Source organism: Momordica charantia (assembly GCF_013281855.1).
Source record: "Momordica charantia cultivar OHB3-1 chromosome 1 unlocalized genomic scaffold, Mcharantia_2.0 BLBB01000001.1, whole genome shotgun sequence".
NCBI lineage: Eukaryota > Viridiplantae > Streptophyta > Magnoliopsida > Cucurbitales > Cucurbitaceae > Momordica > Momordica charantia.
In genome coordinates, this window is record NW_028275157.1 from 2,077,244 (window position 1) to 2,094,180 (window position 16,937).

The following is a 16,937-nucleotide window of genomic DNA, read 5'->3' on the forward strand; positions in this document are numbered from 1 at the left end:
TTATCTGAATCCAAAGAAATTAAACTTAATTCTAATTTAGCCAAAAATTAGAATTTCAAAGTTAGAAAATCCAAGAATTAAAGTTATCAACTTAGGGAAAAATCCAAAGACACTATTTATCTCTTAAAATAAACGAGTCAGAGAACGCGGGGCGTTACATCAATCATCAACTGTGTGGCCTCATTTGAACCATTGTAATACGTCTCTATCTGAAAATATCATGGAATACCATGATGTGGACACCTTTTGAGTAAGCTCTTAAACCTTTCCAATGATTCCTACAATGACTCTCCACGTAGTTGCTGGAAATTATTGATATTATTCTGAACTTTCGCATCCTTAGATGGAGGATAATATTTCATCAGGAACTTCTATGCTAATTCATGCCATGCTTCAACTCCATCCCTCAAGGAATGAGGGAATAACTTAAGTCGCACTGCTTCTCTACTTACTCCTTCCAACTTAAATGAGTATGCTACTTGCATGAAATACTGTAGGTGGCGATGGGGATCTTATGATAAAAGTCAATGAAATGGCTATACATTATGGAACATCTAGAACAGAACTGGCTTCATCCCAAACTTATTAGCTTCAATAATATTAGGATCAACAATTACTAGATTGATTTTGTAGAATGTCGAGGTCACGTATACCCTTATTTCTTGCTCCATATCATCTGCTAACAAAACAACGTTCAGAGGAGGTGTAAGGGCAAGTCTTCTAGCTCCATCCCCTGATACTCTCAACTCGAGTTGAATTTGTAGATTTGGTGGATTCATTTAAACTGTTGGGTTTGGTGCCCTTAGCTCGTGTATTTGTAATTTATGAACAAATTATTTATTCAATAAAGAGTCGTCTTGCAATACTCGTATTTCGATAAACCAAGATCCAAGGTTATTTAATGTAACTATAACAGTATATATGTGATATACAATAATATTCAATGTATACATTATATATTAAATATACAATATATATATTTCATATACAGTATATATTTAATATACAATGTACATATTTGATATACAGTATATATTCGATATACGGGAGGATAATGTTCCAGTAATAACCTAAATGGTCTATAGTACACAGGCTAAGGTTGGGAGCCTTATCCTAGTAACACTAGGGATACGACCCGCTTTGTAATAGTTACAAACGACTTTATCCAAGTCACTCATATAGTGACATGCGAGCGGGGGCATCATATACAATGTATTTGTATAAGACTGGACCGCAAAATCCTTAATCAATAGTTGTAACATCGTTAACTAATTGGATTAATATTTCACAGGATGATCATGTAAGTCGATCTTAATCTTAAGTGAGTTACGAACTCTTGTCTATGAGGGTTCATCCTTTGATTTGTATGGGTGAGAGTGGCCCGGGTTGCCGACTCAACATTCATACCATTTTGGGGACGGTACCAAGCAGGGAGCTGGGAACGTAACTATACGATATGAAATTCACTCATTCCCGACTTTAGGGAAATAGACGAGCGTTCCCTTGAGGACTGACTCCGAACTTGAAGAAGGGGTTCCACCCTCTCACTGGCCCAGAGAGAGGCTTCCAGTTATTGGTCGGACCATAACTAGATTGTTCATTAAAGAATCCGTGGTACTTAAGGTACAAGAAGTAACCTAGGGGTAAAACGGTAATTTGATCTTATTGAGGGTACTAGCACTCGTGAAGGATCGATTTACCATCAATGATCAATTTTCGTGGACCCAAAATATTCTACAGTGAGAAGAATGCAGTTGCATATCATTAGTGGAATGATATGCAATTAACGAATATTGGTTAATTTGGTTAATGAGTTTATCAATTAACCTCATATGATTGAAGCTTCTAATCTGTAGGTGCATTAGACCCTCTTGTTACATCACTTGTAAAACGAGGATCAAGATTTTGAGAGAATTTGAAAGGATCAAATTATATATCAGGAAATGTATATAATGTATATTGTAATACATTATATATATTGTTTATTTTTTAATAAAGATTCAATAATTAAACTATATGTTATGAGAGAAATATTTGACTAGGATTCAAATAATGAATATGAATTAGATTCATATTAAACCTATATGTTATACAACAGAAATGCATTTGAATATGATTCAAATATATAGTTTTAATTAAATATGTGATATTTAATTAAAAGTAAAATAATTAATTGTTAATTATTTATTTATTTAATTAATATTTTGATTTAAATTAATTAATCATTAGTTAGATTAATAATTAATAATTAAATTAATAAATTATTAATTAGATTACTAATTATTAATTAAATTAATTAATTGTTAATTGATTTAATTAATTTGTTTGATATTAATTAAATAAAAAGAAGAAGATCTTCTGATGGTCTTGGTATTTCCCTAGATCTAAGAGAAGATATCCTATATCCAAAAGGATGAGATATCCTTATGCTAAAGACTAAAATTCTCTAAACTCTCTTACTCTTTCAATCCCTTGCAATTGGATCCCACAATCCCGATTTTGGACTTGGAGACTTAGCGAGAAAGATCAAGTGGTATTGTCTCATTAGGATTACACGAAGAAGAGTATTCAAAGGTAAAATCCAACATTCTTCCCTGCTTTATATTTTTATGTGTTTTAAATTTCAAGACATTAAAAAACGCGTTCTGCTGCTTCCGCTCCGAGATTCACACCTCCTTCATAATCTTCTCTCTACATTGTACTTTTCGCTCGACCTTCTCCTTATAAAAGTTTGTTCAATTTTTTGGGTCAAACATAAATTCTAGGGCGGGGGAATCGTTCATTCACCACACAAATCAACAAGAAAGAGATTAAGAGAGCTCTTTAAGCTTCGTATTCCAAATTACTAAAATCAAAGTAAACAAAATTTAGTCCCCGACAACAGCGCCAAAAACTTGTTCGCTTGTCGCAACTCACGTGAAAATTGGTGCAAGTGTACCCAAAAGCTCAACTGTAGTATAAAACCAAGGTCCTATCTGTTGGGTGTGTTGCCCTAAACTCGTAGTTTGTATTTTGTAAAAACATATGTCTATTTAATAAAGTTTTATTCAATAAATTTGTTGTTGAATCATAGCTTTGCATTGTCCAAAATCCAATAAACTAAACATCCAAGGTCATTTTTGATGTAATCGGGACAGTATATATAGTGGGTATATAGTTGATATACGGGGTATATATTTGATATACCCCTGATATATGAATGGATAATGTCTCGTGAATAATCTAAAAGGTCTATAGTATATGGATAAGGCTAGGTACCTTATCCTGGCAACACTATGGATACGGCCCGCTCTGTAAAGGTTACAGACGACTCGATCCAGGTCGTTTAAGTGGCGACATTCGAGTGGGGGTATCCTATACAATGAGTTTGTATAAGACCGGACCGCGAAATAGGTAATCTTTAGATGTAACACCGTTAACTAATCGATTGCCATTTCTTTGGATGACCAGGTAACTCATTCTCAATCCTGAGTGAGTTATGGACTCCTGCCCGTGAGGACTCGTTCTTTGATCTGTATGGGTGAGAGTGGCCCGAGTCGCCGACTCAACATTCCTACCTTTTTGGGGACGAGACCGAGTGGGGAGCTGGAAACATAACTTCACAAGATGGAATTCACTCCTCCCCGACTTTAGGGGAGTAGATAAGTGTTCCCTTAAATGCTGACTCCAGGACTTGAACAAGGGGCCCCACCCTCTCATTGGCCGAGAGGGACTTTCAGTTATTGGTTGGACCATAACCGGGTTGTTCATTAGAGGAGCAGTGGTGTTTAAGGAGATTGATGTAACTCAGGGGTAAAACAGTAATTTGACCCAACTTGAGTTACGAACACTCGTGAAGGATTGACTCGTCATTTATGGTCATATATCTGTGCACACGAAAACGTTCTGCAGTGAGAAGAGTGCAACTGCGGGTCTTTAGTGGAATGACCCGTAGTTAACGAATCTTGATTAACTCAGCGAATGAGTTTGACCAATTAATCTCGCATCGTTGTAGCTTCTGATCTGTAGGTCCATTAGGTCCCCTTGCTAGCTCATAACGGGTAAAACGAGAATCAAGGTTTTGGAAGAATTTGAAATGTTCAAATTACTTAAGGGATTATATATATATTGATACATTATAATATATATAGTCAATTAGAAATTAAAACTATATATTATGAGAGAAATTATTTGAATGAGATCCAAATAAAATTAATATGAATAAGATTCATGTTAAAACTATATGTTAAAAATAATGTGCATAAGATGTACATTAGAACTATAGGTTATACGAGAGAAATGTTATAGAATATGATTCTATTTTTATGATATTATTTGATTTATATATATATATATTAATTATTAATTGGATTAATAATTAATAGTTATTTATTAATTAATATGATTAATTAATAAATTAATTTTATATTCTAATTATTATATATATATTAATTATTTATATAAATATATATATATATTATTAATATTAATAATATTAAACTCCCCTGCAAAATTGCAGGGGAGTGGGAGGTTGGTGTGACGGGGGGAGTTACCCCACGTCACTGTTTTTGTTTTTTTGCAGTTATGCAAAAATACATAATACAGAACAAAGAAGTGTAACTCCCAGTTTTCTCTGAATCAAGCTCTCTCCCTCAACTCTCCCTGACATTCCAAAACAAAACGCTCCCACAAGCACGATTCTCGAGACAAAAGAGGATAGCAAGGAAGACATAGTGGTGGTGTTCGAGGGAAACTCGTTGAAGAAACGTTCTTCAAAGGTAAAGTTTCCTCTGTATTTTCCTACTTTGTAATTCGATTTTGTATCCCGAAAATCTGCAACGAAAATCCATTTCCGCTCCGGGAATCACATCCCTTCAGTATCCACAGGGACTAAGACTACAATTTGAAGCAGTAAAACATAATACACAAAAGAGAAATAATAATGAGACGATTAAAAAATTATGAATGTTTTGACATTAAATGACAGAAATGGTAATGAGAAAGAACATAAATTTTCTACGATTGTGTGCTGGAGCATCCAAAATAAAGGATAAATTAAAACGAGTTATGTAATGTGATAAAGAGGTTAATTGAGAGGAAATCACTCTAATGCTCTCACTCACGTCAAACTATGCCCTAGTAAACTCAAAATGATGAATGCCCAAATAGACATGGCTCTCTCTTAATTACACAAACATGTTTACTTTCAAATCCTGCAGCGAAATAAACAAACAATATGCAAAGTTTATAGGCATGGAAGGGTGAGCCTCATCCCTCAGTATTCACCATCGTACTCAAAAGAGAGGAGTCTAACGGAAATAGACGCAAACATGCATCAAAAGACTTTCCCAAGCCTCGAATGGGCTAACAAACTAATAATGTTGGCCACACAAAATCAGTAAGATGAAATAATTAAAACACCTCTATTAAATCAGCATAAAGATGAGTTACTAAAACATAGATAAATGAGAGCTACAATAAATTAATCCCACCCCCCCCCCCCCCGAAGGTGGCGTTTAGTTCATGATAAAATAAAATAAAAAATCGGTGGAGGAGAAATGGAGACCATTGCTTAAGGAATCTTCTATAGCAACAGAGGTTTCCCCAGCTTATTGATGAAGCACGGGTCAGCTTCCTTCTCCGTCAACTTCCTCCTCGAAAGTGGGTCATAAATGTTCTCTTCTTTAGATGCCCAACTTGAATCTCTATTCCGTGTCCCTTTGTGGCGGCTGGGCACTATTTTAATTTTATATCGGGCCATTAAATTTTGGGCAACACCTGGAAGCTGTACAGACACGATAAAAACTGGGGCAACAAGTTATGTGTAGTCACATATGCTAAAGCATCTGACGGGCTTTAATAGGCTCCAACATAGAAACTCTCTCTTGCAGGCTCCATCAACACTACAACAGTCTTTGCAGCCCTCAGCTTAATCATCATTCATTATGCAATTCCTATCTAAGTAATTAGAAAATTAGCTGAACTTTATCCAAATTAAGGATACTGGGAATTCTAAACAGCTCAGGCCATTAACTCGCGAAATTGATTTATTTACCTGCTATTTTATCCAGGACACTTACATTTAGACACAAAAATTAGCCAAATTATGCCACAAAACACTCTTTTATGGAGAGTTATCACACCCCCAAACTTAAAACCTTGTTTGTCCCTAAGCAAGATTAAATCTAGCATCCTAGAAATATAAAAATAATTTGCATCTATTGAACTCACATCTTGCTTCAAGTCTTACTTCCTACCTTCATACATATTGCCAGCACAAACTCACGCCTACGAACCTGCTTTCGCTAAAAACATGTACAAGAAAGCAGCTAAATTCTTGTTCGAGCTCTAGCAAAGACTCTTTCCTACAGCTCTAGCTTCATCGTATTTTCCTTTTCAAAAACATCAGCTCAACTAAAGATACAGTTCTCGAACTCCCTCTCGCTTGCCTAAGGCACTAACCTTTTATTACCATGCTAGTTTTTCAACTATGGGCTACCAGCCTTTCCTAGTATTGCAACCTCTTTAAGAATTTTTTCTCCATTTTTTTTCTAGGCTGAATTACAGGAGTAGAAAGATTCATAGTTATATATTACAAGCTCAACATTACAAAAAACAAAGCAAGTGAACACATCCTCAAACTTAGAATGTAGCATTGTCCCCAATGCGACTGAAAGTAAGATATAACATGCTCCCACATACCCACAAACTTAGAACTAAGAAAAATTAACTCATATAAGGGGCATTTTTTCACAAATCAGATGTAGATGGAGTAGAACGACATCGAAGAGGGTGTGAATTAAAAGGATTGTTTCCATGGTAATACCAAATTATTGTCTGGCTTGAATAGGTGAGCTGTGGAAGCTTATCATCCAAGTGTTCTCTTTTTTTGAATTGTAGTCACTGGGTGATGCTAAGCTTTTGTACTTGGAGCTACGTTAGAGTAGGAACAAAAACCTTCACTGCCAGCAAGGCGATGAGTCTAGCAAAACGCTAACAAGACTAAAGAGGCACTAGCAACATTAGTTCTCAAGAAAACAGGACAAGCACAAGATGCATAGAACACTAGAGAAAAAAACAATAATATTTCTATTCATTAAGCACTAAAAACATAATTGGGCGAGGGGTAGATATATCTAACTATAGAAATCTAAAGTTAAATGCATGGAAAATTAAACCGCAAAAAAAAAAAAAAGAAAATAAACGACAAAATAAAAACATAAATTTAAAATAACACGGGTGCGATTATTCAGTATGAGCAAAAGGGAAAGGGACTTCCTCTTGTAGGTCAGCTAGATCAATCTTCTTCGTCTTCTTTCTCATCCAACAGATCGTCCATGGACTGATCTTCATCTTTGCATCCATCATCTTTTTCCCTCTCTTTGCCGCTAGGGCAGGCTCATACAAAATAGTTGTAGCGTACTTCTTCCCCTCAGTTGATGAAACAAAAATTTCCTTTCTACCTTTTTGTTTTTCTTGGAAGTAGTGATTGAAGTTTCTTCCACTTGTTCGATTCGTACTTTAACTTGGAAGGTTTTGTATCTTTCTCTTTGCTGCATGATAATTCCATCTTTGTTTTTGGCTTCTTAAACCATTGGTAGTCGATTTGATGTCGGGTGGCTCTTGTACATGGGCTATAATGCTATGTTCTTGATTGAGGGCACCAGATGTTGGAACATCTACTCTCTCTCCACTTAGTTGGCCCTCATTGGGTTTTGCATTCTACGTTGTGGCTTCCGATGGCTCAATATTTTTAAACTCTTCTACTGGTGATGGGGTCACTATTTCAGCAGCAGCACCTTCCTTTACCGTCATCTCTTTATTCTCATCACTAAAATCTTCTTCAGCTATAGCATCTATGCTTGACCAAACTCCTTTAACAATGATTTTTCCATAATTTTTACGACCAAACACTCTTCAAGTTCTGCTAGATACTTTCTGGAAGCATAGACAGAAAACTTCACTTCTTGATCTTGTGCTCGCATTGTTAACTATCCCGTGTGCACATCCATTAATGCCCTTCTAGTAGCATCGTAAGGAGCATTGTAACAATGACAGAAACTGTAATCGTCTTCCTACCATGTGTAGGATCCCATGACAATGCTAGAAGGGGTTGAATACGGTTACGTACCAACTTTTAGATTTTAAAATGAAATTAAGCATAACAAAAATCAAGAAAAACTTAAATGCACAAATTAAACAGGTAGGGAGAAAGAAATGACATCATAAATATTTTGGGCATTTTACTACATCGCCTCTCTTATAGGTGAAAACAAAACCAATGGACTCTCCCTTTGTCCTAAGATAAAGAGAAAGCCATTATTCATTTTACTGGTTTAGGATCCAACAAATTGTGTTTTCTCACAACCCAAGGTGTACCCACACCTTAATAATAAACCTAAAATGCAAAATTAGCACTACAAATTAAAAAAAACACACTGTAAGGTAGATTTACAAATTTTACATTAAAGCAATAGTTAAACAGCTACAATATAATGCATCTCTCAGAAAAAAATATAGACAACTTTTTGTGTGGAGAGAATGGAATTTTGAGAGCAAAATAATTGAAGAAAATAAATGTAGCTTGTGCTAGGATAATTGGTGTGTAGAAAAAGGCGAATTTGGTGGTTGAAATAGAATTTCATGGATTAAATTTGGCGATTGGATTTGTGGCAACAAATTATTACTGGTGGAGATTAAGAGGAAGCATAAGGAAAAGTGAATAAAGAGAATTATGGAGATTTAGAGAAATTGGTGGAGGCTGAGAAACAATTGTGGAGATAGAGAAGATTTGTGGATTGGGAGAAATTTGTGGAAGAAATTTGTGGAAACTGTGTGTTGGCTTCTAATTTTTTGGATGGTCCATGTCACCTGCCATATGTGCTTTTTCTTCCGAATCCTGTTTTTGCCATAAATTATTCATTCGAACTGCGATTCGAGTGATTAAAAAGGTGTTGGATTTGACTTTCCAAGCTTTACAATGTGAACACTTTGAAATATTAAAATCATTAGCAAATAAAGTTTGTTATGTCGGGTGGTTTATTCGCGTGGAGCTCGGGGCCCATAATGATGGCGTTGTAAGTGGGTTTGACGGCTACCGCGTAGCACTACCTTAATGCTTTGTGCGCGCCCCTCGCAATTCCCAAACCTTGGGGGTCGGGTATTTCATCGCTTGGTGAAGCGTAAATGGCACAACTTGTAGGCTGTGGATGACAGGTCGGTCGAATATTGCATTGTACGCCGACCTGGCTTCAACAACCACGAATTCTGCCATCTTGCGGACTTGGTGCTCCCCTCCCCAGGGCTATGGGGTGGGGCTTGGCCTAAGTTGGCTCCGCTCCCACCTTAAAGCAACGTCAGTCGAGAATGACAAAATGTTAGCGGAGGCTCTTCCGTCGATCAGTATGCGTCTAACCATCACGTCATCGATCAGGTCTTCGATCACCAAGGTGTCCTTGTGAAGGCTGTGCAGGCCCTTACTGTCTTCGTATGAGAACGAGATCTGGTAAGGGGTGAGCTGTTCGTAGCTTAAACATACCTCATAGCAGGCTTCTTTCGCCAGCGCTTTGCACTTGTTCCCAGTGTGACCGCCGCTCGGCCCTCCGATAATCATGTCAATCACGGTGGGTCGATCCCCGCGCTACGGGGGGAAACGCGTCCTCTCCGTCTCTGCTCTTTCTCCTATGGAGCTGCCTGCTCTATTTCCTCCTCTGATGAGAGCTCGGCCTACGTGCTTCTTGAAGTAACTCTTCTGGATGAGCCCTCAATCTATCTCTTTAGCTCATAGCAATCGGAGGTGTCGTGACCATGATCCTTGTGAAAGTGACAAAACTTTGACCTATTGCACTTCTCACGGTCTTGGTGCATGGGATTAGGCTGAGTGAGCAGGTCGAGCTTTGAATCTTGTATGTTGGAGAGGATCTCGGCTATGGGTATGTTCAAGGGGGTAAAGCGGTCATACCTCTCAGGTCGGCCGCGCTTCTAGTCCTGTTTGTGTCGAGAGTCACATTCACTCTGCCGTTGGTGAGGTGGCAACCTCTAGGGAGCTGTCCCGGCTTCTCCTCTCACCCGAGGAGCTGGTTCTCAGTTGTTCCTCCCTTGACAGGATGAGTTCACTCGCCTGCATGAACTTTCGAGCTCGCTCTATGCTGGCTTAAATAGTGAGCTTGGGCTTCTTAGCAAGTGACCATTTCAGTTGCTCATGCCGGACCCCCGAATGAAACGTCGAGGATGCGAACTCCTCGTTACAAGCCACTGTGATCTGCGTGGCGAGGAATCTCATAACGTAGTCCCTCAAGCTCTCGCCTGCCCTCTGCCTGAGCAAGTATTGAGCTGGGTGTTACGTCTCCTGCTGAGCTGTGAACCGGGCCACAAAGGCCGTGCGGAGCTGCTTCCAAAAGGAGATGGAGTGGGGCTTAAGCTGTCGGTTCCATTTCGTCGCGGACCCTTGCAGAGTCACAGAGAATGCTCTGCACTTCATCACGTCGGGGTAAGCGTGGAAGTCCATCAGTGAGTTATAGGTCTCCACGTGATCCACCGTATATGTGAACCCGTCATACTTGTCGAAGCTTGGGAGCTTCCCTTTGGACGAGATCGGCACGATCAGGATTGCTTGAGTGAATGGTTGCTCGTCAGGCTCATCGTCGTCTGAGATGGGCTTTCCCTAGACCCTTCGAAGGTCACACCTGAGCTCCTTCCAGAGCTGCTCGAACCGCAGCAATAAGTCCCCATTGTCGACCGATTCCGACCTTGTTGAGGGATTGGCCTTTTTGGAGCGTTGTCGGTCTAACTTGTTGTAGACGTCCCGTTTGTTCATCGAAGAGAGGTGGGTGCACATGTCCTCCGGCTCCTGCAGGAAATTTTTTCCTCCTAGGACGAGCTTCGACAGGTTGTGCCCCAACGACCCGTCCTGGTCGGCCTCGACGATCTTTCCCGATCCTGAACCTCAGCATCAGTGAAACGCCCCAAGAATTTCACCATTTCCAAACAGGGACCGTTACTAAGCCTACCTAAAATTTTCACATAAACAAGAGAATTTTCTTCACAACAACACTAAGCAATAAAACTACCACGCTTCTGCTGCGCTACTCTGATTTCCAACACTCATGAGAGCTTGAACAATTAGAACAACAACAGTAATGTTTCAAGAGAAACTCACATCCTATACAGATAAACTTTTTAATACCGACTTCACATTAACGAAACCCTTCAAGGAAACCTTACTAACTATAAACCATCCACTAAATGAATATTAACATCTCGAATGGCAATGAAGCACAAGCTAATTCAAGTACGATCAACTTAAACAAATGTATTCATAAATATCCTAAGTGGATTACAATCTCGTAGTTCAAGAGGCTAACAAAATTAATGCTCTAAAAGAACAATGAATCGGCAACCTTACGACATCCTTTAGACAATAAAACTAAACAAAACCAACCACTACCAACTCAACTACAACATTAAATGGCCACAACTATCCTAACTAAAAGAAATTTAATTGCACACAGCATAGCTAATGGTCTTTCCGATCAAGCCTCCTTCTCGCCATCACCATCCCAAGAGCTAGCTCGATACTTGCGAACTGGAGGGGAAAAAGAGGGATGAGTACAACCACAGTACTCAGTAAGCAGCCCTTATCTGAAAGGTGACGCACAAATATCATACTTATCAAGGAACAACGTGTCATGCTTATTAAAGGATCAACACACACAAATCATGCTCAACAAAATCATGAAACATTCACAGTCATGCTTTTCATCACATTATACATTCAAACATAGACACATTCTATAAAATTCAGTGACAACCACAACCAGGAAGACATTAACTACCAGTACCAACCTCTAGTCTCCCTAACATCTCAAGTACCTCTACGCTAATTACAGCTACTCTTGCCTTCCACAGTTAACTCCTTCGAGCAGAGTCGGCCCCTGACCATTTATACCCAGAGCCCCGACCCTGCAGCATCTGCCCTCAACCATTTATACCCAAGGCCACGATGACTACACCGTCTATTGGCCCTTGACCATTTGTACCCAAGGCCCCAATAGTTCTCCTTTCGAAAGACTCCTCGCATCGACCCCCGACCATTTATACCCGAGGCCTCGATACCCAATTAGTGACGTATCAGCCCTCGACCATTTATACCCGAGGCCCTGACACTCACCCATTCACTTCGTAACTTTCATAACTCCACATATCATTTCTACCCTCCAACCAGGATTTCAGTACTACTTCCCTAATAACACCAACCACCACAAAGCCCAACAACAATACAACCACTAGTAAGATTTCAATGCATCACGGGTCTCAATAACACAAAGTTTGACAACAACCAACCTGCTCACAGCATAGCGCACACAAAGCTTCAACAAACACAAAGCTTCGACAAACAACCCTATGACATTCTTCACATAACATGCTTTTCACAACATAACAAATCCTAATCACTTCCAACCAACCATACAATATCGGTAAGTTCCTAAAGTTGCAGACAACAAACATGAATACCAGTCATATACATATCCAATATGTAAAATAACCGCAAGTTACAATAACATCATCGACCTCACAAACCTGTCCAACAATTAAAATAATAAGAGAAACATGTTTATAATGTAAAATCAGCAAGAACAATTTCTATTAACACACATCAACGCACACACCCGCCCCCGTGCTACTTACTTTATTATGTCCCAAAATTCTCATAAGAGTCCTACTTGCTACTACGCCATGCCTCATGCATCAACAATCTCATAACAGTCCAATATGCGATACACCAAAATGATCATATGTAAAAGCCAATCAATCTAAAATAGTCCAACATGATCCAACAGCTCCAGCAGGCATCGTTCACAGAAAAAGCACAAACAACCACTTAACCCAAAATATAATTGATAAATACCCAGCATACATCAAACACAACCGATTTCTCATAAATATTCAATACGCTTTCGAAACAACAGATTATAGTACCGGTATACAAATTTCATCATGAAAACCAATTAGAACATAATAGCAATTCAATCATAGTCATCCAGGATTACTTGGCTACAATTTATTCACACAACCACATACCTTTCCCAAGATATATCAACAATTTTATCAACAATGACGTTTACTAAATGATAACAACGACAAGAGACATGCAAGTATCACACATGGGCACACGAGCAAACAACCATATCATATCAGCACACAACAACCAATCCCTCCAGTAAGCAACTACTTACAACAAAGTTCTAATGCGCTACCAAGTTCACCGAAGGGTTCCTAAATCCAAAAGCAAACCAAACTTGATTAGCATTCATGTTAGAAACACTTAGTTTGCATCGAAAGTGAGTTTAGATGATCCGTTACCTACTATCTCACCATGAAACCTCTTGGATAAGGAGTGGGTCGACGCCGAGGAGGTTCGGGCATCCAAAACTGAGTTCGAATGTCCTTATGCTTCTGTTCCGATGTCAAAAGCGATGGGTAATGCTGGCTTGAGTCTAAATAGGGGTGGGTACCGCGAATCGAACTCCGGACAGGTGTGGGTAAGCGTCTAAAGTCGTCGAGGGAATCAGAGCAGTCACACGTCGCTGCCACCGAACTCGCTCGTGGTCTGCCCGAAGCCGCCGGAACGAGGACCTGTTCAGATGGGGCCGAAAACGCGTGGGTCGTCGAGGATCTGAGGAACGCGGCCGCCGTGGGAAATCGGACACCGTTGTTCGTGCGCCGCCGCGAGCTGCTGCGGGAGGACGCTGGCGTGGAGCTCTCTTCTGCTGCTGTGCCGCTTCGCCGGAGAACAAGAAGGAACAGGGTGCCGGCTGGGATGCTCGAAGAAGAAGAAGAAATTTGTTGGTGGGGGGGGGGGGGCTGGCGGCTGGCAAGGGGAAAAAGAGAACAAGATGTTGTTAAGGTTTATTTTTTTTATTTTTTTTTTGTTTGAATTTCTTCTTCTTAAAGGAGGCCAAACTAAAACCACAATGGTCCAAATCATAAGCCCCAAAATTACACTATAGAAATCAAATAAAACCCACAACAATCCAAAATAAAATAGTTAACTGAAACTCTACAACCCAAGTGTAATAATTCAAAGGAAAGTAGAATTTATGAAGAAAAATCTTAAAACCCGTGAATTTAAGATTTAACTAAAAATCTCCCACACAGGTCGAGAACTTAAATTATCTCAATCCAATGAAATTAAACTTAATTCTACTTTAGCCAAAAATTAGAATTTCAAAATTATAAAATCCAATAATTAAGGTTATCAGCTTAGGGAAAAAAATCCAAAGACACTATTTATCTCTAAAAAGACGAGTCAGAGAACGCGGGGCGTTACAGTCAGGGAGCTCTGGGAGCGGCACGCCCGCCGTTTGCAGCGCCTCCATCAGGGCTGCGACGTAAGCCCTCATGGCGTCAATTTCATCTTGCGGATCGAACAACACCTCGACATGAAGGTGAGACTTTGACCTTTGGGAGTCGGCCCTGGTCTTTGGCTTCTGTCCTATCAGTGGTTTGGAAGCACCAGGCTGAGCTCTAGGATCCTTAACCGGTTCCTTGGAGTGATGATTGCTTGAGGTTTGGGAACCTTCCACCATAGCCAGCTTTCGAGCAATCTATTTGATATCGGCTGATGACTGTCTATTCCCCACAGACGATGCCAACTGTGGATGCAAAAATCTGCCAAGACACGGAGGACGACCTGAGAGATCGGCTAGCAACACTTGGGCTATTTTTCAGAGGTACCTGCAAAATAGGTAGGCCATTCCGATGCCCAAGTCAGTAATAATCCGAGCTCAACAGATCAGCGTCAGACAGATTTTTCATACATGGAGTCATGGATGAAGGGTGTATTTATAGCGGTAGTTGGGTAGATACACGTCCCATCGATGCAATCCGGTGCTTGGGGAGGGGCTTGCTGAATACCTGCTGGTCCTTGGCAATGACCGATCCGGCTCCCGCTCCAAAGGATGAGGTGACGTGGCCACCTTACTCGTACAAGTCACCAAGACCGACTTCCCAGGTCGGCTCTCCAGGCCTCACCACGTCTAGGTCGGCCGTGTGTAGTCTACCTCCAATAATTTGGAAAGTATATATGCCTCAAATATATGTCAAAGAAAGTTAGAAGGTTTCTTATGTCAAGAGTTATTCTAGAGTGCTAACATTAATGTGTTGTAACGACCCAGAATTTCCCACACAATTCTAGGTCGCGTTAACTACCCAACTAATTAAACTTAACCCCCAAATACGTCATGCCAGCTCCCTATACAAATAAATTTATAAAATCAAATTCCAATTCTCATCAATTTAACGACAAATCAATCTCATAGTATATCATTCAACCACATTCGTGGGCCACCTCACGAGACAAGTTTATTATTCAAACTAGGCAAAACTCAAAGCATGGAATAAAACTAAAATAGGCACTTATCCCGAGATGAAACTAACAACAAGGGAAAATATTCCAATTATTCAAACACGAACAAATAGTCTATTGACCCTAACATAATGTCTTAACTAATCACTTAAACTAAGCAAGAGTGACTAAGCAGCCTATGGTCCTCGCTCGTCATGTCTCCTCCGTCCCATCACCATGGTCGCCCACGAGTCCTTCACCTGAAACAATCATTGTAAAGGGGGGGGGTGAGTATATAAAATATACTCCGTAAGTAGCCCTCACCAGCACACACACACATTATGCTCAACTATATCAAGAAACATTCGAAATCATGCTTTTCATTACAATATGCATTCAAACATATACACATTCCATAAAATTTTAGTGACAACAACAACCAGGAAACACGTTAACAACCAACCTCCAGTCTCCCTAACATCACAAGTACCTCTACACTTATCACAGTTATCCTACCCTTCCACAGTTATCTCCTTCGAGTAGGGTCGGCCCCTGACCATTTATACCCAGGGCCCCGACCCTGCTGCATCGGCCCTCGACCATTTATACCCGAGGCCCCGATGACTTCACCATCTATTGGCCCTTGAACATTTATACCCAAGGCTCCAATACTCTCCCTCCAAAGGACTCCTCGTATCGACCCTCGACCATTTATACCCGAGGCCTTGATACTTCATTAGTGACGTATCAGTCCCCGACCATTTATACCCGAGGCCCTAACACCCACTCCTTCATTCCTTCCAGAAATCGAGCTTTCACCCGAGTCTTACTATATACTTTCTTTTACCACTAACCCTGCATCTTTCAACTCACAAGTACAGTTCAGCATGCTTTCACAACCTTGACAACTTTCTAATAACGAAATAATAATAACCCAATTATGCTCAATATCCAACATTATTATTTAGCAAGTATTACTAAGGATAATAGCTAACTAAACACGCCGAACAAAACATGCATATCCAGGCAACAAACATTACCACAGCAATACTCACAGTTTAGCAAGTAGAAAACTCACCATTTTCATCGACAAATATCCAACACCATTCCAAGTATATCGACTAACACAACGAAAATTATTTAGCACAATGACATCACAAAATTAGCATTTAACGCCACAAAATCAGCACGTTAGAGACCATCGAGCATACATTAACACACGCACACGCCCCTTGTCAACTTACCCACGACCTCGCCCTTAAGTTTTGCGTCGACCTCACCCTAAGCACACCAAAACAGAAAATACAGCACGTTACGTACGCTATTTATCCTTCAAAATTAACTCTAAAAGGGTTCGAATGACGCATTAGCACCAAAACCGACTTCGTATAGATGTGGGTCACCTAGATCTAACTCGCCAAGGTGTGGGTAGCCTAAATCGAGCTTCGAACGGATGTGGGTCACCGCCAAACGTCCTAAACACCGCTGTAACGTACAAATCCCGCCGCTGGAGTTGTTGTTCGTCAGCTCGTAGAAGCAAGTGACCGCCGTTCCGCTGCTGTACCGCCCGTTCACCGTGCGCTGCCGCGGGGAGGAGGCCGCGCTGGTTCGT

The 16,937-nt window shown here is 40.1% G+C and overlaps 1 non-coding gene across 1 annotated transcript; it reads left to right on the forward strand.

Annotated features, from left to right (window-relative positions):
* Positions 1 to 225: 225 nt before the first annotated feature.
* LOC148213076 (small nucleolar RNA R71) lies at positions 226 to 331 on the forward strand. The gene has a single exon (XR_015793193.1). It is a non-coding gene; the product is annotated as a small nucleolar RNA R71 (small nucleolar RNA).
* Positions 332 to 16,937: the final 16,606 nt, after the last annotated feature.